Consider the following 21,239-nt stretch of genomic DNA (forward strand, 5'->3'; position numbering starts at 1 on the left):
TTATGGTCTCTATCTTTTATTTAATGGACAGATGTCTAAATATATTAAATCTAACACCATCCCTGAAGGCATTCTCTAAAGGATAACAGTTAAGTATGAAGACTTGCCACTATATCTCAGAGGTGGCATTGGTGATTTATTATTATTTATTTGTATTTTGGTGGACTTGATACCTTTGGCCATGTGTAGACAAAATGAAAGGCATATGTGCACAACACTTTAACGCAAGTTAAATGCTTTTGCATCTCTTTAATGGTGTTTGTGTCTCTATGTGTTGGCAGCGTATTGCGCAGTAATTCCAGCCACTGTAGCAAGTTTGGTGGCATAATGCGTCCTAAATGCAGTTTTAGTATGCTTCCCTACAGTCACGGAGCAAAGCACTAGGCTCTGTGAAGCTCAGAGGCTCTGCCGGAAGCCCATGCAGACAGCCTGGCAAGGCAGGCTCTGCCCAAGGGGGAGAAAAAAAAAAAAGCAGTGAACCTGATCTTTTTTGTATTCCTGGATTCTGCCTACCTGCCCGAGCTGTTCATGGGCCTTGTGCTTCCCTCTGTGGCTGTTGTGTCCCCTGGGACCACCCATGCCAGGTGCCTGCGGGCAGGTGCCACCTGGAGAGTGGGGCTGCCGCTGCCACAGAGGGAAACACCAGTCCCTCCTGCAACCCAGGGACTGCTCTACCTGCCAGCAGCTCACTGTCCCCTCTCCACCACTGGAGTGGCAGGTAAATGCATGGGTGTATGTACGACACAGGAGTTTACTTGACCCTAAATCGATGTGGTGTTTTTAAAAACCCACTACTTCAATTTAGGGCCCCCATTTCATCTACGCATGCTGTTAGTTATGGACCAGAATCATATTGTGCTATATTCAGTACACACACACATCAAAATGATGGCATGTCCAGCAAAGAGCTTGCCGTTAGAGATGAAGTCCTTCCCGATCAGTCGACAAAACATCAGGCTGTGGCAAAATCAGCTTTTTGTACCTGCTCTTGAAATAAAATATATGGATCTTGAAGGTTCTGGCAATCTTTCACAAGTATCAAACTTTATATTTGTTGTAGCTAGAAAGCAAACCTTCAGATTTTTCACATAATTTTTTTTTGTCATGACATGTTTTCCTGTATGAAGATTAGGAGAACTATGAAAGTATGGAAAACCCTAAACTACTTTCTCAAGCTTTCATGCTCTGTCTTCCAATTTTTGTCAGCTGAAAAATTGTCAGGTAATGTTGCTTCCCTAAGATAAAAGTGTTACTCCTTTCTTATTTTACTCTGTATATAACTAAAAACACCCCTTCATGTTTTTCTAAAAGGAAAAAAAAAGATGATTATTTTTGCACAATTTCAAACTGTTGAAAACTCAGAGTAGTTTGTTTCCCATTAAATTGCTTTGTACTTTTGAAAAATGAAAGTTATTTCTCTTAAGGTATCTTCCTTTGTAAAAGTACTTTTCAAAAGTATTCAGGTTGCTTTGGAATTTACTCTCTATATTAACAAAACCTTTTCCATTTTAATTTTTAAACTAAACAAGATCCCTGTTTTTTTCCAGAAATAGCTGTCAAATCTAGGTTACTGAAGCCACATTTTATCTTCTAAATAAGTAGTGATTTTCAAAATTCTTGGCATCCAGCAGTAAACATTGGGTTAACAGGCCCTGTCAGAAAATCAGGTCACCTTTTCAGATATGAAAAATACAGGTTTTAAGTGTATACACTGTTGTAAGTGGGGGTGCCAGCTCTCATGCAGTTTTCATGCAGACTGCCCCATCCAGTCCAGAACCAATCCAATCAATAGTCCAGAACACAAACAGTAACACTTGACCAAAACAACAAACAAGCAAAACCAAAACATTTGGTCTTATCCCAGATGGCAGGTGAGGGCTTTGCAGTTTTGGCCTTCCCTAGAAGCAAGCTCTTCTGAGTTTCAGGATGCCTACAGACATTTAGGCAGCCTGTTAGGGAGGTGCACTAACTCATGGCACTTTACACAAAGTGCCTTATGTCAGAGCATCACTGAACCCAATAGAACCACTTCTCTCCCCATCCTTGACACTCCCTTCTCCTCTCCATCCCAGCTCCAGCCATGAGCTGGCAGCTGTATGCTGTCCCTGTTGAGAGTCTTGGGTGGGGAAAGGGATCCCCCACTGCCTCGTGAGTCTCCCCAGCTACCCTGACTAGGGTATGGGGTGGGGGGGAAGTCAGGCTGGGGCCCGCAAGGTGGGGGAGACTCCTTTCTCCTACCCCATGCCCAAGCTTCTTGACAGCAGCAGCAGCACACAGTAGCTTGCTAGGCTTCACCATGCCTGGAGCTGGGGAGGAAGAAACAGAGCACCCTGATCTCACCTTGTGTGCTTGGCCAGCTCCCCCCAAAACACCAGCAGGTATACCCTTCTGTTGCATGGAGAGGAAACCTTCTCCCCATGACGGCCCTGGGAGTTGGGCTGGGCTGGGCTGGTTCTCACTGCCATGAGTACCAGCTCAGCCCCACAAAAGTCAACGTGAAAAATTAACCCTCGCAGGGAACCTGAACAAAATTCTGTAAGGCACTCTGCTATAGAGCGGCTTCAGCTAATACCTGATTTATTGAGGGTTAATATTTCATGCAATCGGCTGTTTTAAAAGTGCTCTGCACCTGTGAATGTGTTTTATGTCATGGCTGTGGAGTGCTTTCAGGGGCCAGATCACAGAAAATAATGTAACCTGGGTAAGTGCCCTCAGTTGGCCTCCAAACCCTAGGCTGTTTCTTTCCCAGCTCAAGCTGTTTGCCCTCCCCCTGCTTGGGCTTTTAACTCTTAGCTAAGCCCTCACAACTCAGCTTGTATACCAGGGCTTTTTCCTCATTTAAGTCAGACTGTTCTGTTACCTTGAACATTTCTTTGTAAATTTTTGCCTCTGTTTAACTGTAAGCTAGCCTTCTATCCGAGCCCTAAGCTGCATAGTAGTAAAATATATGTTAATGCACTGTCTTCTCAGAGGAGCTACCAGAATCTCAAGCTCTCTCCATCTATTTATATGATGCTATTTTAATTGCATGTCAGTGACTTGGAAATGGGCGGGTGATGGATTGTGCCCAAAGGAGCATTTAGTGTGCAATTTTTTTTGGACCTTCAACTTGATGAGACTCATTCAAGACAACAAACACAACGTTCCTGGAAAAGGGCTGTGTTACAGACAACTTGATGTCACAATTATTAATCCCTGATCAATCACAGGGCTTTCTGTGACAACCCATGATAAAAACAAAATAGGGTGTATACTTTCAAGAGTTGAACTGTCTAGCACAAAATAAAATAAAACTATAATTTTGGTTTATAATACTAAAGGGAGAAAATTGTATCGTGCAAAAGACTGCCCTTATCTGGGAAACGTAAACCATGGGGTATAAATTGAAAAGAAAATGGGGAACTGGGATTGAGCTGGCACTTATAAGCACGCTGAGTCAGAAAGAGCACAGTGGAGTAATTAGAGCGAAGCACAGGGGAGCAAGGATTCTTGGATCTGTTCCCCAACCTGCTATTGACTCACTGGCCTTGGGAAAGTTTTTAACTTTGTAGTCCAGTACCTGGATCATCATCCCTGAAGCTGATTTAGCTACCTCCCTGAGGTTTCTGGAGGGAATTCTGCAAGGTTATTTATGTTTTGTGAGGCTTAGCCCTTCCAGGCCTCTCAAGGCTAGAATTACCTTTTTGGCATCCTTCCTGAGTGCCACTCTGATCCCCTTCTCCTGTTTGATCTGCCTCTACTTTCTGCTCCTTGTTCTGTTTCCTGGCTGATCTGTTGCTCTGCTTTTTGGTCCCAGGCTTATCTGTTGCTGTGTTCCCTGTTCCCTCACTCATCCCTCTGCCATGCACAGAGGCTGCCTGTACCATTTGTGGCATTTGTGCAGCAGGTTAGCCACTCCTGCCTACAACATAGGGACTGGGGCCAAAGGGAAGTGGTCTCCAGAGCCAGAACTGCCCCTTCTGGGACACTGCAGTGGGGTGCATGTTAAAACATCTCTGGGGCTCTAGCTGATGCAATGGACAGAAGTTTCCTAGGTGCTGGAGAAATGGGAATTGAGGGTAGCAGAAAACTGAAACACCTTTGTTGTTTTCCTTGTTTCTTGCACCAAACCAGATTGGATCCAGCAAAGTAGCCATTTGCCTCATTTTATCTACATGTAAACATCATGGATGTCTGATAGTGTTGGTTTAACTACTGGAATATTACAATCTCAAACAATTTTGTGAAGTTTCCCTGATTCTGGAATTTTTTTTAACCAAAACTCCCTACTAGCTTTATTGAAAGTTTTGTCCCCAGAATCAGAGAATCTGTTGCTGAAATTTTTTACCTGCATTCTCCTCATGGAACAACTATTTTGAAAGTTAAGAAAAAAATACTTGATATATTGGTTGTTTTTTTTTTTTTTTTGGTTAGGTTTCATAGTTTCATAGTTTCATAGTAGCTAGAGTCGGAAGGGACCTAGGTAGATCATCTAGTCCGACCCCCTGCCTTAGCAGGAAAGAGCACCGGGGTCAGATGACCCCGGCAAGGTGCTCATCTAACTCCTTTTAAAAATCCCCAGGCTAGGAGCCTGCACCACTTCCCCTGGAAGCTGGTTCCAGGCCCTAGCCGCCCTGACTGTGAAGTAGCGCCTCCTAATATCTAATCTAAACTTACCCTCCGCCAGTTTGTGACCGTTATTCCTGGTCACTCCTGGCAGCGCACGGGGGAACAGGGACTCCCCCAATACCTGCTGATCCCCCCTGACCAGTTTGTAGCAGGCCACAAGGTCCCCCCTTAACCTTCTCTTGTGGAGGCTAAACAGGTTCAGGTCCCGTAGCCTCTCCTCATAAGGCCTGCCCTGCTGACCCCTGATCATACGAGTGGCCCTCCTCTGAACTCTTTCCATATTGTCCACGTCCCTCTTGAAGTGTGGCGCCCAGAACTGGACGCAGTACTCCAGCTGTGGCCTGACCAGTGCCGCATAGAGGGGGAGGATCACCTCCCTGGACCTGCTCGAGATGCATCTGTGGATGCATGATAGGGTACGATTGGCCTTCTTGACTGCCTCCCCACACTGCCGGCCCATGTTCATCGTGGAGTCAATGACGACTCCAAGATCCTTTTCCGTCTCCGTGCTGGCAAGAGGAGAGTTCCCCAACCTGTAAGTGTGGTGCCGGTTCTTCCTCCCCATGTGCAACACCTTGCACTTGTCAGTGTTAAAAACTTGTAGGTGAAAAAGAACTAATTTCTTTTCAAAGATATGTTTATATATACTATCTGCACTGGAGACGTTTTCTATAAATTCATTGTTTTTTAAACTACCAGCTGCAAGATTTTTACATGGTATTTGTTTCAGTAATAAAGAATTGGATTTCATAATTCAAAAATGAATAAGTTAATATTCTGTATAGGACCTGCAGGGGTCCTCACTACTTGCTAGCTCATGACCCGTCCTGCTCCACCTCCTATCTCTCACCTGTCATACCGTTGGTGTTATTTATTGTTGAAGAAGGCAGTCCTGGGGCCAGTAGTAACCTCGCGGGCAGCCTGGTTTGTTCAGCCAGGATAGGCCGGGCCAGACCCAGCCAGGGTTCTTAGCTCTCCCTTAAGACTTCCTCTTTAAGGGTAGGCTTCGGAGGACTTGTTGGGGCTAGAGCTGTTACAGCCTGAACCCCCTTTTTCTGTCTAGCCACACCCTCCACCTTGGTGCACTGATTAGGACTCCAGCTCCTGGGGATTGGCGCTGCCTTGGCAGTAGCCCCTCCTAAGGTTTCAGCCTAACCAGGCCAGTCTGGTTTGGGCTAACTGCTAGCACCAATAACAGGAAAATGCACCCCAGCACCCCGCCTGTGGTCCCCTGTACCCATGTAGCCACAATCCAGTCCTCCTGTCCCAAGTCCAAAACAAAAGGAAACAAAAGCCAGATGCTTCTAAAAAAAAAGTAGTCTTTCTGGAGTAAATGTTGCCTGCAGGCCATACCTTTGTTAGAACCTGCTCACCTCTAGCTCTTCTAGGTAGCTTCAGTGTAGTGCCTGCATGTTTCCCTCCAGTAGTTTCTCTCTCCCTTGCCTACTCAGAGACTGGGCTTCTATTCCTCAGCCTCCTTCCAGTCATGTGATTGGCCTTCTGTCCCTCTCTCCTAGGGCCAGATATAGCTAACTGCTTCATTATCTATCTGGACCTTTAATCCCTGGTTCAGTCCAGCTGGACCTCGATGCTGGCTGCCTTGCCTGACTCCTGGTTTCCTATCTGTTCATGATTTCCTAGTAACAGGGGCAGGGGTTCCCTGTTACATTCTGACATTTTATATTGCTGGTTTCACCCGTGGAATTGTAACTGTCAAAGAAATGAGATTTATAAATGAAGATGCCAATACCAATTTAGTGATGAGTTTTAAAAAAACCTGCATTTTTTCTCCTTCTAGTTTCTATTTGTACTTCAAGAATTTAAATGGAATTGGGGAGATGAAAGATCATGCGATTTGCTGACACCAGAGATTTAGGTAGTTTACATAAACATTTCCAACTTATGGGTACTTGCCTTAGTTCAGCCCTTTTGATGGTCATCCATCACTAATTCAGCTGATTTCAGCCAGCTCTTAGAAGGTGAAGAAGATACGAGAGATTTTACCATCTGGAAGAGGGAAAGCCTTGGTCAGTCCATTATCACAGATTCTTCTTTAGAGCATTCTTCCACTCTGTAAAGGGGTAAGTTTGCTGGACTGCATTACAAACTTTGGATCTGTTGATAAGGACTTAAGCCTATTAGCCTGTTAGTCACAGAAGTATTAACACCTAACTCAGTACAAGTACCTGATGATAATAATTTCCCTAAAAATGACCCATAGCAGATATCCTATAAATGCTATAAAATAAATCAAGTGCTGTACTTCCTGCCTCCTTGGGTTGCTTGTGGATATATCAAATGAATCTTATTTTGTCTTCATGAAGACTGATCTTAGGAAAGTAATTGACTTTTCTGATACAATTATTAAACATTTGGGTAAATCCAAACCTCTTAAACTGAAGTTATTCTTATAGGCTTTCTTATGATACTGAAAGGAGCAGGAATCAACACAGCTTTGTCAAATGAAAATCATGCCTTGCAAACCTACTAGAGTTTGATGAGGGTGCCAGTAAATAGGTAGATTGGCGTGATCAAGTTGACATAGTATATTTAGACTTCCAAAAAGCCTTTGACAAGGCCCTTCATGACAAGCTCTTAACTAAATTATCTAGTCATGGGATTACAGTGAATGTCCATTCATGGATTAGAAATGAGCTGCAAAATAGAAAGCATAGATTAAGTATCCATAGCCAGTTCTCAAGATGGAAAGTAGTCAATGACAGGGTCTTGGAGTGATCTGCACTGAGTGAATGGGCAACTAAATGGCAGATGAAATTCAGTGTAGAGAAGTGTAAAGCACTGGCAATGTGTAGGGGGTGTACGTGCACCCCCTGAGAGTGCTGGTGCACCCCCTGACAGGCTGCGCTCCTATCTTCATTGACAGGCAGGTGGGGCAGGTGGGAGCACCAGTGCCCCTGCTGTGAGTACTGGCCAGAGAGTGTGACCACCTGGATGAAGCACCACGACCACTTCTGGGAGCAGTGCGGCTGCAACCTGGTTGGTAAGATTGGCCTTCCCAGTCACTGATTGGTCACTGGGGGGGCTTGTGCCCTCCCTGACTAAGGTGGTACCAGTTGCCCGTGGTGTAAAGTGATACACCTGGGTAAAAAAAATAACCCAAGTTATACCAACACTATGATGGGCTTTTATCACACAGGCAAGAGTCATTGTGGACAAGTTGCTAAGAACATCAGCTCTGCATTTAGCAGCCATAAAAAAGGCAAACAAAATGTTAGGGGTTATTAAGAACGGAATTGAAAACAAAACAGAAAGTATCATTAAGGCCTTTTTGTAAATCCACAGTGCATCCACACTATGAATACAGTTCTGGTCTCCATACCTCAGCAAGGTTATAGAAGCATGTTTGAGGGGGGTATGATAAGTGTTTACAAAACTCTAAATGACAAAGAGAGTAAATAGGGATTTTTTATTTACTGGGCACATCTACATGTGAAATTAATTGAAGCAATACACTTCAGCACAGTTCACGCCAAAGTTTATTGCTCCAAGGCACAGCATCTTCACATGCATTAAACTCCTGGGCACATCATTTTCATGTGCACCCAGGACTGCAGCATGTTGACCCCAGGAGGCATAGCCCTGGCTGCCAGGAGATCCAGGGGCTCAGCCACCAGCTCAAGGCTACTCTGACTGAAATGAACATGCTGCAAAGGGGCTGGCTGTGGCATGAGGGTGCTACAGTGCAGGGTTAGCCAGCAGGCAGCCCCCTCACTCTAACACCCTTGTTCCCCAGACACCCGGGTTTTCATCTACATGTTCATTTCAGTGGAGTCCGTTTCTTGTATCTGACAGTACTATTCTGCGCTGGAGTAAATTAGTTTACTCTGACCTAATAGAGCCATATGTGTGATGCTTTACTGTGGGGCTGATGAGTCTTTGCTGCAGTAAGTGTCTCATATAGATGTACCCACTCTTTCTCTCAATACAATAACTAAGGGTTACAAAATGAAACTAGTATGTAGTAAATTTAAAACTAACAAAAGGAAGTTCTTTTTCACACAGTATGTAATTAATGTGTGGGACTCATTGCTACCAGATGTTGTAGAAGCTGACCGTTTAGCCAGATTCAAAAATGGGATTGGACAAATTCTTGGAGGAAAGGGGCACCAGTAGCTATTGAGCATGGGAGTTAGGGATACAGCCTCTGAAGCAGAACTTCCTAGATTTTAAATGCTGGAGGCTGCAAGTGAGAGAGGAACAGTAGAAAAAAACCCTTGGTTATACCCAGTTCACGGTCCCTTTTAGCATCTACTATCTGCCACTGTGTGACACAGGATATTGGGAAGATGGGCTTATAGTCTAACCCAGTAAATGGCAATTCTTATGTTCTTATGAAATGGAATTCTCTTAGTCATTCAGAGGGCGAGAATACTGTCATGATCCATGACTACATCCTTAATTCTCATTTACACAAAGTACTAACTTTCATCAATCACTGAAAATCATGCATTCAGTACAAGACAAGACAAAATAAAATAAAAAAAGACAATCCCTAAACTGCAGAACACATACAATACATGTTAAGTATATATTCCCCACATAGAGGTAGCAAGAGAAATGGCATGGCTGGATCATTATATTTGCACTGATTATAAAAAGAGGGTCTGGGAAAGATCTAGTGAAAGATGTAGGCCAGTGTGGAATTGGTGTAATTATATCATAGGATGCAGACGAACGGCTTTATGTTGTAGATGCTAGGATTTGGTATGTACTTTGCAGGCTGAGGGACTGTGATTTGCATGTTGCTTGTACAATGGCAGGTTTATTTCTCACTAACCATATGGTAAGTATCTCAATGTATTTGGCTAAGAACTTGTAGCAGTTAGAGTTTAGAAAGATGCAACTTCACGTCCAAAGGAATGATAGGCTATGTCGTATATCTGCTACGTTTTGGAATTTGCACAGGTTTTCATAATGAAAAAAACAACAACTTAGGTTTTGGCATACCTGCACTAATGGCAAATTTACTTCCAGTTAGAGAGCTCATACTATTACAGATAAGAGTTTCAACTGAAAAAAAATGATAATACATTGAAGGGTAATCTATAGAGTTAAAATATATGCTGGTAAGAAGAAAGATGAAAAATGGGCTGCGTGAGTGAGTAGGTCTTTGTCTTCTAACCTCTAAATTGGAGCACCAGTTCAGACATCAAAGGTTTACAACTCTCCTTCATTTTACTTGGAGTGACAGAAGAGAACCAAAGGCAGAATTGGACCCAGTGGCCATATCCAGATGAGTGTGGCAGTGCATGTCTGCAGTGCCACATGCGACACATTCAGGTATTCTCCATAAAAAAAAAAAAGTGGGCAGCACGCATGGGGACAGCGTGTGCCACACAGAACTGGAGCCTGGCCAGCTGGAGTCACACTCTAGCTCCTGAACAGACTCTGGGTGGCTGGATTGCTGTGGCTGCAGCCCCAGGAGGACCCCAGGACCCAAGTTAGGGTCCCCTCCCCCCAGGGTAACCTGCTGCATGCCAGAGGGTGTGTGGCATAGGTGTTTCCTGGGGACAAATAGCAGCAGCATAAGCTGTCCTCTCCTGCTTGCTGTCCCTGGGGAAAAAAATGTCCATGCTCATGTGGACATAGCCAGTAATTGCAGGTTATACTGTGAAAAAGAATCATTGGAAAATAAGTTATCTAGAAGTAATAATACCAATCAGTTGATTCTTACTGGAAACTGCAAAGGAAAAGATGGTAAAGCCAATGCACTAGAAAGTGAAATTGTTTCCTTTCTGCCTTTGGTGAAGTTTAGAATTGAAAGTTTAACTAGGCTTTCTAGTGATGGGATGATATAATGGCAGTTGTGTTTAGTTTGACATCAAGCACCACAAATGGATGGAGAGAAAGAAGATGCAGGCCGGAAGCTCTCCAAGTCCACTTTTTATCATCAGTAACTTCTCTCCATTGTGGCTTAGAGCTGACAAGTAAGTGCTATTGTAAAAAAAAAAAAATAATCCAAAAAACCTAGAATCAAGGTTCCAGTGCTGTAACCCTGCCAGATTCTTATGTGAAGGAAATCTACTTAAATGATTACTAGCAGTTGGGATGGTCCTTTGTTTATTGCTTTTGGAAATGAAAAATATGACCTGACTTTTCTCTAACTGCTGCCCAATATTAAGCTGTCATCCTTACAGTGTTTATTCAGTGCACATTTTCACTGAAGCGCAGAATGTCACAACTAACTGATGATCGATCCAGAATGCCACAAATTCCTTGACTGAATAACAGCCTTAGTGGTAAATATGGAGGGCCTGAATCTGAGCATCCTTATAGTGATTTTATATTAGTACAGTCCATTGCTTTCCATAAGGTTTCTTCTTCTTTGCCTTTATATGAGTTCAGAATCGGGCCTAGAGACTTGTTGGGCTCACAGCAACACTTTCAAAACTGTGAAATTTTTGTTTTGCATTTTATTTTTCTCTTTAGGTTAAATTCAGTCTTTTGTAGGTAAATCTACTTTACGGCTGCACTAAAGAGATGAACCAGTAGAGTGGTCATAGCATAAATAAGGGGCACTGTTTGGACATTTGTTCCAATAATATCTAGCAGCAAACCCAGGGAATTGTATTGTACTACAAATAGGTCTGGAATATAGTGGTTCTTAACAGGTTAGATGATTGATTGGACATATCTTGTCATTTTTCAGAAGCGTCTGTGCTGGATTTAAATGTGTGGATCTGGAATCTGTATTGGCACATGTATATACACAAGTGTTATTTTTACTGTGGTGGTGCCTAAGAGTTCAGGACATGGACCTGAACTCCATTGTGCTAGTCCCTTTATAAACACAGGGTAACACAGATGTTCTCTGCCTTGACTTATCCACTTTCACTGATCATTGTGGGTGCACAACCCAGAAACAGATAACTGCATGTGTTGATCTAAAACTGCAGGTCTGGTACTCACATGCTCATAATGCGAGGCAAGTTGGGGTTTGAAAAGGTATACCTTAGGATAGAGTTTGGTCATGTATAGGAGCCAGTGTGCTCTCTGAACAGCAGAGTAGGTGAGAAATTCTGTGGCACCCTCAAGATCACCTCTTATGGGAATATGAATTAGAAATATGAGACATTCCTGTCCACTAACAGAACTTGTCTGTGAAGAGATGAGTAATTGGAGATTCCCCCTCTCCCACTCCTAAGATATCATGATTTTCCTTTGGTCCTTGTGATGCACTTTATGACCTTGTACCTACCCCTGTGCCTGTACTGTACTCCACTATCAGACTTCCAGCCTTAGCTGAAAACACCTGTCAAGAGAACCTGGCTCCTTGAATTGGATTGTGAACTAAATAGGCCAATAGTTAAAGTAAATGAATCCATACAATTAGGTACTTGGAGTATTGTAGTCAGTGACGTAGTTAGGTACATCTCAATCAATTGCTTTTTCAGCATCATTACGATTGTTTTAGCTGGCAATGCCAAAAAATATAATATTTAGAAATCACAGGCTAACAGATACTCATAAACCTATGTCCCTGTTATAGGATAATCACAGAAGCAGTTACATATAAATACCATCCAGATTGCTTATCTAATTAATATAATTTTTTTTTAAACCAAGAAACTGCTGTTTTTGTTTAACACCTGGCAGGAGTACTAAATTACATATGCCAGCTGCTCCATGACTAACATGTTTCTGGTTTTCTTTTGCCCAGATCTAGATCAAAATAATGTTCAAATCTCAAGCAAACCAACCTGGTGGGAAAGACACCATGATACTTATCAAAACATAGATATCTGTTACTAGTCTGAGAAGTCTGAGCACTGATCAAAGCCATTCATAATGTAGCAAGCTCTGAAATATTTAACACCTGCTTGCTGTACAGTGTTTTTACAGTTTAGTGCATACAGTTAATGTTGGCTTCTGCAAATGGGCAAAGACGCATCACTAGTGCAGAACTCCATTTATTTCAATAGGGCTTTGCATAGGTTCAAGTTTCTGCTGACTAAGGGTGCTTGTACACGAGCCAGGAGGTTGCTCTGATACGCTGTAATTACAGCATATCTGAGCAGACTTAATTAATCAAATCTGCTGAAGCATGGGCATTAGCGTGCTTCAGGCAGTTCCTATGTCTTATGGATCAGCATCCCCATGCTTCAAAATGTTGGTGGGACACTTTAACTAAAGCTGTTTCAATAAACTTAGGTAAAGCACCCCTGCCACCATTTTGAAGCATAGGAATGCTGGTACACAAGATGCTCCGGGTGCTTTAATTGAAGTGCCCTACAAGCCCCAGAACACATGTAAAAACACCCTTAGATCAGGACATTTGGCTAGATGTTGTCAAGATATTTAGATATTGGTCTGCTGAGTGTTGCAGTGTCTGGTTGATTTAAGAGCCTCACAGTCATTAGTCAAAGTAACTTCTGAAAATAAGATACATGCTCTGAAGTCAGTTGGGCATGTGAGTTGTATAGAACAATATCTAAATATGTTGAAAATCAAGAGATTGAGTTCTCAGCTTTTCACATTACCATATTTATTCCACATTCTGCATGTCCCCAGATAAGATGTGCACCTTGTTTTTGAAAGGCAGAATGTAGAAAAATAATTTTTCCAGTCATGGCAGACTATGTGACACAAAGTGTGTCCAGGAATTGTAGTAGCCCAGGAGAAGGTCAGGGTGAGACAGCAGGAGCAACAAGGCTAGGTCCCAGGCCATTGGAAGGGTAGTAGTAAGACTATTACTCAGTTAGTATAAATAGTTCTTTATGTAAGTTGTTGTGAATAATAAAGTGTTGTTTCCACACTACCAGCCTCATCCAGATACTCACTTGCCACTTCAGCCATATGTTACAAGAGCTCAGGCTTAGCACCTGTGAGAGTGTTAACCCAGATCGCCGCCCCCATATGCTTACTATGTCAGAGAAGCAGCAGCCATTTCAGAAGCAAGCACTGTGCTCTTATGGAAAAATGAATAATCACCTTTCCCATTTAAGACACATACACCAATTTTGGAGGGCCGAGTCTCGGGAGAAAGATGCGTGCAATTTAAGGCAGTAAATACGTACGTAGAGAAATTCACACTGAGATGTATCTTTATGGGTGACTGGTTTCTAACTAGAACTCTGAAAAACGTGGGATAAAAATATGTAAAAATCATGAACAGTTCATCTGGTTTTGGATTATTGTTACAAACCAAAATTCAGACCAGGAACAAACCTGGCCTGTTTCTAAATTAGCGTACAAATAGTATTAATTATTCATATGGTATTTCACCAAAACCAAGTGGAAAGCAGGAATTTTATAGTGAAACTAGCCATTCAATGAGTTTGTCTTGTGGGAACTCAACTTATTATTTAATACAGAACTTGACCCAGTGGGGAGGGATGAAATTACATAGATTGAAACTTGCACTATTGTATGAACCTCTTTGGGGGGGAAGAAAAGCAAAGAGATACAAGTCAAATTTGACAGCTTCCCATACTGTCATTTGGCTCAATCCCACAAACCCTTCATATGCTGAATGACAATGGGACTTCTATTCAATCACCCATGTTCTTTTTTGTGCAAGTGCTGTTGGACGGCTGTTGACACCATGCCAGTCTTAAAATAATTTTTCCTCCCTGTGTGAATCCTTCTTTGTAATGTATTATTTCAGAAAGCCTTTTACTTACCAGTACAAATAGGCTGTATAATCTTTTCTCTCACACACGAACATTGTTTTTTCTTCCTGCTGTTTTTTATGATAAATCCCGTATTTCTATGTCAGGTGGTAAATTGATAACTGCAGTGTCTTTGTCTGAAAACAATACCCAGGAGATAGTAATTCCCACTAAATATTCTAACTAATCCTGCAGAGAGGGTAATTTTTCTAGCATTAGAGAGCATCTCTCTGATCTCCAGCATGATCAAAATAGTTGTACTACTAATGCTTTCTTAATTCAATCATCATGGTTTCTTTCTTGTAGTTGAGATGATATTGTAGCTTAGTAGAAATTAAATAAAGGCATTATGTTCTTCCTCTTTCCTCTATGCTTTGCTAAAATAGACTATAGGATTATAGTTATTCATTGAAAAATTTGGAGGTGCCATGGGAGAAACAACTGATATGATCTATCTCCCAAAAATCTTGATAATGTAATTACATGGTATTACAGTAACATTAAGCATGTGAGAGAAAATCAGTGTGCTTTATCTCTAGTCTTCAAAAAATAGAGTTTCCTTTTTCACTGTTTCCAGTTCATTGACCCCCGTCCCAGTAAGCTGTTAGCTTTTTAAAAGCCATTAGTATATAAAAAGTTGCTTTGTATTTTCTGTTGTAGGTGGTGGATTCTTTACTTCTGTGTTTCCTGTTTTTCACAAGAGAAATTTTATGTTACCTTCCGTCCCCTATCCTATCATGTCTTATGCATGAGTGGAGGGGTAGAAATTCATTTTTCCAGAAAAGCAAGGTCCTCACATAAACTACCGCCATAAAAGGGAGGCAAAAAAGAAGAAGTACTTAGTCCTCTCTTGCATCCTTTGTAGAGGGATGTTCCAAACTTCCATTGGGTGAGAAGCATAGACACACTCAGAGAGGAAGGGACCCTGAAGTATCAAGTGTTAGACTAACGCCTATCCATACAGCAGAGTTCTTTCTAAATACTACATTTAGCATTGCTTTTCTAAAGAGGTAGTAGATATGCATTCCCCAGCTGTGTGCAAAATAAATTGGTATAGAAGCTGTCCATCTTTGATAATGCTGGGTTTTGGAGAGGAATTCTATCTGGTGGACTAGTGGAATTGTAGCAGGCTGCATGCCTCAGGGGTAAGGGGGTGGGGGAACAGGCTGCAGCTAGCTGCAGGCAGGCAGAGAGTGCTTACAGACCTCCTTTGAAGGACTGGGCACAGCTGATAAAGATACTTGGCTGGTTGTGTGGGAGTTAAAAAGCCTCCAGGGTTGAGAGAGGGAGAGAGCAGGCAGGTCAGCTCCCAGGCTGGCCCCAAGCACTGCACCACACCACACCAGTGTTGACTCTCTTGGGGTTTGCAGCTAAGACCAAAGCTGAGAGACCATGAGTTTCCTGGAGTGAAACTGAGGTCGAGTGATGAGTGCGGGACTGGTGGCTGCAACATCATGCCTAGGCACTCTCTTCTGGTCTGGGAAAAGACCACAGAGGGTGAGATGATCCCCGGGGGAAGCCAGTTTATCCAAGGGAAAAACAAAGGCTTTTTGAATGAGAGACCCCAACTTGCTACGGGATGTATTTGAGATGTACCAGATTTCAAGGCATTATCAGTACGTGTGTGGAGTGTCTTACAAACAGATGTTCCATTCATCTCAGCAGCTGTTCACATCTCTCCTATCCAATACCAATGCTTGAGAGGCACGGTGGTGTAACTCAGGCATGCCCTTACTTAACCCTCAAGCCCAATCTCAGTGTTGTGTGCTTGGTGCAGTGTTTCCAGAATATGTGTTCTCAGCTTCCCATGTAGCAGTACAAATGTTGGCTCAAATGTGAGAGAATGAGGGCTCAAAATTCCCTATGTTCTTGGGGACTCCTAAGACCCTGTTTCCAACATGTGGAGGTCAGGGAAAGAATTCATCCCTTTTCCAGCTCCCCAATCATTTGCCGACTGAAGAAAGATATCTTCAGAGAGTTAGGGGCATCCCCCACAAACCCCAGATGAGTCTAGGTCAGGGAGAGGGGAGCAGTTATCCCTTGAGGGACAGAGCATCTGAGATTCCAGTGTGAAAGTACAATGCAGGGCTGACAGGGAATCTCTATTCCTAATGTCCTTTCCATATTGTCTCCTTAATACCTGATCCCAGCTCCTCTCTGCTCCCTCACTACTCAGTCAGATTTATGCTTTTCCCCATGATCTTTCTATCCCACTACCACATCCCTCATCCATCCCCCATCCTTCTTTGTTAATTTACTCTCTTCTCCAAGATATTAGCATGTCGTTTATTATTTTTTTCAATAGGTTAAGCTCCTCCTGAATTTTCTGTACTTAGATTAGAGTCTCACTCCTGAAAAAAGGGTATTTCCTTTGGAAGAAGCAAGCTGCTGCAATATGGACAGTTATTGGAAAGATGTAGGTCAGATTCCAGTTAATCAACAAAACTGCAAGCATTTTTGTGGACACTCAACACCGTAACTGTTTATCTGGGACAAATTTTTGTGGTTTGAGTACTCAGTTTAGGATGATCAACAAACATTTGTGTTCTGAATCTAATATTTGTGGAGCATGTAGACTAGCATTACTCCTTGACTTGAGATAATTAGCAGTGTGTTGAGCAGAGTGAAAACAGGGCCAAATCTCAGTTAGGCAGATATTTAATGAGGGGCCTTAATTCTAAGAACAATCTCGAACATGCACAACATGCATTTGCTTTTGAAAAAAGGAAAATCCTTTTTTCTGTCACACAACAGCAGTCATTAATCCAAGGTTGGGTTCTGATGCACTTATTTTACTGATCATCACTTTATTTTGTAATTTATCCTGAAATACAGGACTGCTTAATGTAAGGGCTGCTGCATGGGGAAAAATATTGGAAGCATTGACTAATACACACAAAAGAAAATTTTCAAATTTCATTTGTAAAATTCTGTATGTTTAAAAAAATAAAAAAGCTTAGTTAACTGTAGGGCAGCAATATTGCATTCCAGTGTATAATACCATTTAGGAACTGTAACAGGGCCCCTACCCCATTACTGAAAAGGAGCAAACCCTGGGGCCTGCTGGCCAGACAAGCCCCCAGATGCAGACTTAAGGATGGAAAAAACTTGAGTGAACACTTACCACAGTGCCGGCAGTAACAGAAACATCAGGGGTCAGGGGCTTACATAGAAACACCACAGGCCCTGGCAGCAGATGTCCTCCCTAGGCAGGTCCCCATGTGTAGGGATGTCCAGTTTGTGATGCTGCAAGCAGCATGTGGGAAATGTGGAACCATGAGCTACACTGCAGATTTGCAGCACAGTGGCAAAATTTGCTACTGGGAAATCATGGTAACAAATAAAAACATGGGGAAAAATGTGGTGCAGCACACCATTTAGGAGCATGCAAGAACAAATGGAGGGCTGGCCATCCAGAACAACGCGTTGGCTGCCAGCCAGGCTTTGTGCTGCCAGATCTGTGCCCCTGCTGCACCAGGATATCGGGTAATAGTGCTGGGACCTTGTACCCAGCCTCCCCTATCCCTACCCCTACCCTTACTCCTACCCCTAAGGACAATTTGCTGGGCGCTGAAATGCACACACAGGGGCATATGATGGGGTACCAAACAGTGGCACAAATTTGTGCTATTACTATTGGTGCCTCTACAAGTACATACCCCTGTACATGGGGACCGACCCCTTGAGGCTACCCTAGCAAGCTAAATCAGAAAACACCTGTGGCAGGCAAGGGAGGTGGAGCCAGAGAGCCCTATAAACACAGGCTCTGAGGCCGAGAGGGGCAGTCTGACCCTGGGTGCTGCAGAGGAAAGAGCTTCTGGCCTGGAAGCTGCAGAGAAGAGCCTGGCTGGCAGCAGAGCTGCCTGGGGAACAGTTGGCAAGGTGATTTTGGTTTACAGGAGAATACAGTCAATGAACTAGGCTTAGGTTTGAACCCCATTGGGCATGTCTACACATTTCCCTACACATTGCAGTGTGCTACGGCAATGTAGCAAGCAAGTGATCCTACATGTGATCAGCACCTACTTCGCTGTAGTGGTGTGCTCTCCCATTTTAGCATGCTGCTATGGTGAAGTAGTGGCAAAAACTAACCGTGCACTGTGCACATGGCACAGTATGGGCAGTTACTTCCAAAAGGAAGTACTAAAGCATGGTACTGTAACACCACCACCCTAGGGCAATGTGTTGACATGCCCATTGTGGAGTTAATTTGCACTGTAGCCTGGGAGCTTATCTTGCTTATCTTTTTGGTTGGAGTTTGAACTGGTGGTTGTGGAAGGGACCGTGAAGGACAGTTTTTGGAGATCCCATTAGTACCCTAAGGGCATGTGATTGCTTTGAGACCTGTTGATGGCAGGCTCAAGGCAGAACCCAGAACCCGGAACAGGGCAGAGTGTGGGGCCAGAGGGGCCAGAGCCCAGAACGGGGCAGGGGCAGGGACAGGGCTGGGACCCAGAGGCCACGTCCAGTGCAGTGTGCCTAGGCCATAGGAACCAGCAACAGAAAAGGGGGGATGAGGCCGGGAAAGGCCAAGTCCCAAGAATAATATAAAAAGCTGATGTTGCCTAGTGTCACGCTAGAGCTAAGTGCCCAAAAACATGTAATTAGTCCCCAGAGCCGGAGTGAGACCAGGCTTGGGAAGCCCTGGGGCAGATTGCCTTTCTTATTAATGCAACAACATCAGGCATGGCGAGTGAGCAAAAAGGAGAGTGACCAAGCAGGGCAGACCAACCAAGGGCTGAGTGGCCACCAGGGGGAGCTGTGACCACCCCCTGGGTCAAGCGCCTTTGTTACAGGAACATACATATTAGGGCTCTTGAGCATCTCTATTGAGTCAGAAGGAGACAAGGGCAGCTTTGAACTTGTGCTTTGTCTCCAAGCCCTGACATATAACCAAGGCTGTGCACTCTTGAACTGTCACCCTTAAACTTCTTATGTAGTATAGCCCAAGGAATTACGGCACCACAGTGAGATTTTGGTTGGACCCAGCCACCCGTAGTCATAGACACTCCAACCTCTCAGACTGAAACAAGGCCTAGAATCGCAGGGCTTGGCTCTCTATCCTGAACCTGCTCCCTGGCCCTCTCCACAGAAGGGGTTTGGGATGGGGAGCCAAGCCCTGTTACTTTGTGCCCAAAACTGTGCTACAGGTAAAGTAGGCTTAGGGGCCAAATTACTAACCATTACCAGTGAATCAAATCTACCCCAGCAACAAGAGATTACTGACGCAATTATGGAAGGGAAAAGCTTGCCTTTATGTAATAAGTGAGCTATTAAATACATATGCATTAACTATCATGAAGCATTAAATATCCAGAATGGTAAAATACAGACTACATTATACAAGAAACCCACAGACCAACTTACATATCTGCACAGAACCAGCAATCACCCTAAACACATCAAGAAAGCCAAGCCCTCTGATACCACCGAATTTGCACTGAGGAGAACACCCAGGATTGCCACCTCACCAATCCAGCAAGGACGCTCTTCCAGAAAGAGAGATCGCACGTTTGAAATAGCCACATGGATACCACGTGACGAATTGCTGTAGTATAGAAGAAACCCCCCCACGACTTGAACATATCACCTCTCCATCAAACCCATAAGGAAAATCCTCAAACAATTGCCATCCATACTAGAAAGAGACCCTATTCTTAAAGAGATTTTCCCAGAACCACCCATCCTAGCCTTCAAATATGCACCGAATGTTGCTAACCTCATCACCAGAAGCAAACTTACTATGGCCCAGAACACACCGAATGGATCCAGACCATGCCATGACACGAAATGCAAAACCTGCCAACACATCTCCACCACCTCCACAATCACTACACCCCACAACAGAGCCATGAGCATCCCTGCATCTTACAGCTGCACCTCCAGAAATGTAATATATTTCATCCAATGCACCAAATGCCCTAATGGAAAATACATAGGAGAGACCAAACAACAACTGTGCACCAGAATGAATGCACACCGGAAATCTATCAAAGACAAGAATACCCAATTACCTGTGGGGGCACATTTCTGACAAGAAAACCAAAACCACTCTCGCCAATCTCTCAGTCCTGATCCTCAAAGGGAACTTACAAAACACTTCACAGACGAGCCTATGAACTTCACTTCATCAACCTCCTGGATACAAAAAATCATGGACTAAATATAGACATTAGATTTATGACACATTATAACCTGCCTAACAACAGACTCCCCAGATCTCCCCAGATACCTCTCCACTATTTACCTGCTACATTCATTGCCTTTCCCTGCTCTCTCCCTTCCCCCCCACCACCTCTCTTTCACCCACTGACTCCTTAATTTACATCTTTACTGACGGCCTGTATGCATGCCTACCAGCCCAGCCTCTGGCTTCTTTCTTGTTCATTCCATCCCAGAAGAGCACACACCAGCTGCAGATGCTTCCTCAGCCTGACAAAGGATTTTTAAACCCAAAAGCTTGCTAAATATTTCCCCCCATCTATTTAAGTTGGTGAATCTGATAAAGGATATCATATTCACCCAAAGAACCTTGTTTGCCAAGCAACATGAAGGGCATTTTAGGGCAGCCAGTATCTTTTGGTTCATTTGGACTTTATTAAAGCAATATCCTAATTTGTGTGCATAAGTAATTGCATGTACATATTAGATGCATGATTGTGTTCTTTAAATGAGAGTAACATCTGCCTATTATATGAATGCTAGAAATGTGTTACTTTTGGGGCTTCTGTTAAAGCGATTTACAGCAGTGCTACATCTATTCACATTGGAAGGTTATTTTTGTCATCTTATGTAATTTAGAAACTTTAACTTTTCATTCACCCAAGTAGTTACTTCGTCAAAGTGGAAAATCAAATCTGACACGATTTGTTCTTACTAAATCTATGAGGGTGTTGAGGGCCAGCTTGCAGGAGGGACTTGTTTCTGCTTTTCTCTCTGGCCCAGAAAGGGGGGCCAACGGGGTCAGATTAGTCTGAACCAACCAGCAATGCTGGTTAG

General features: G+C 43.4%; 1 pseudogene; it reads left to right on the forward strand.

Moving 5' to 3' along the window:
- Positions 1-20,403, forward strand: part of LOC149874252 (uncharacterized) — a 78,013-nt pseudogene extending 57,610 nt beyond the window's left edge.
- The last annotated feature ends 836 nt before the right edge of the window (positions 20,404-21,239 follow it).

Source organism: Crocodylus siamensis, chromosome 1, assembly GCF_052110815.1.
Source record: "Crocodylus siamensis isolate JL-2025a chromosome 1, ASM5211081v1, whole genome shotgun sequence".
Lineage (NCBI taxonomy): Eukaryota > Metazoa > Chordata > Crocodylia > Crocodylidae > Crocodylus > Crocodylus siamensis.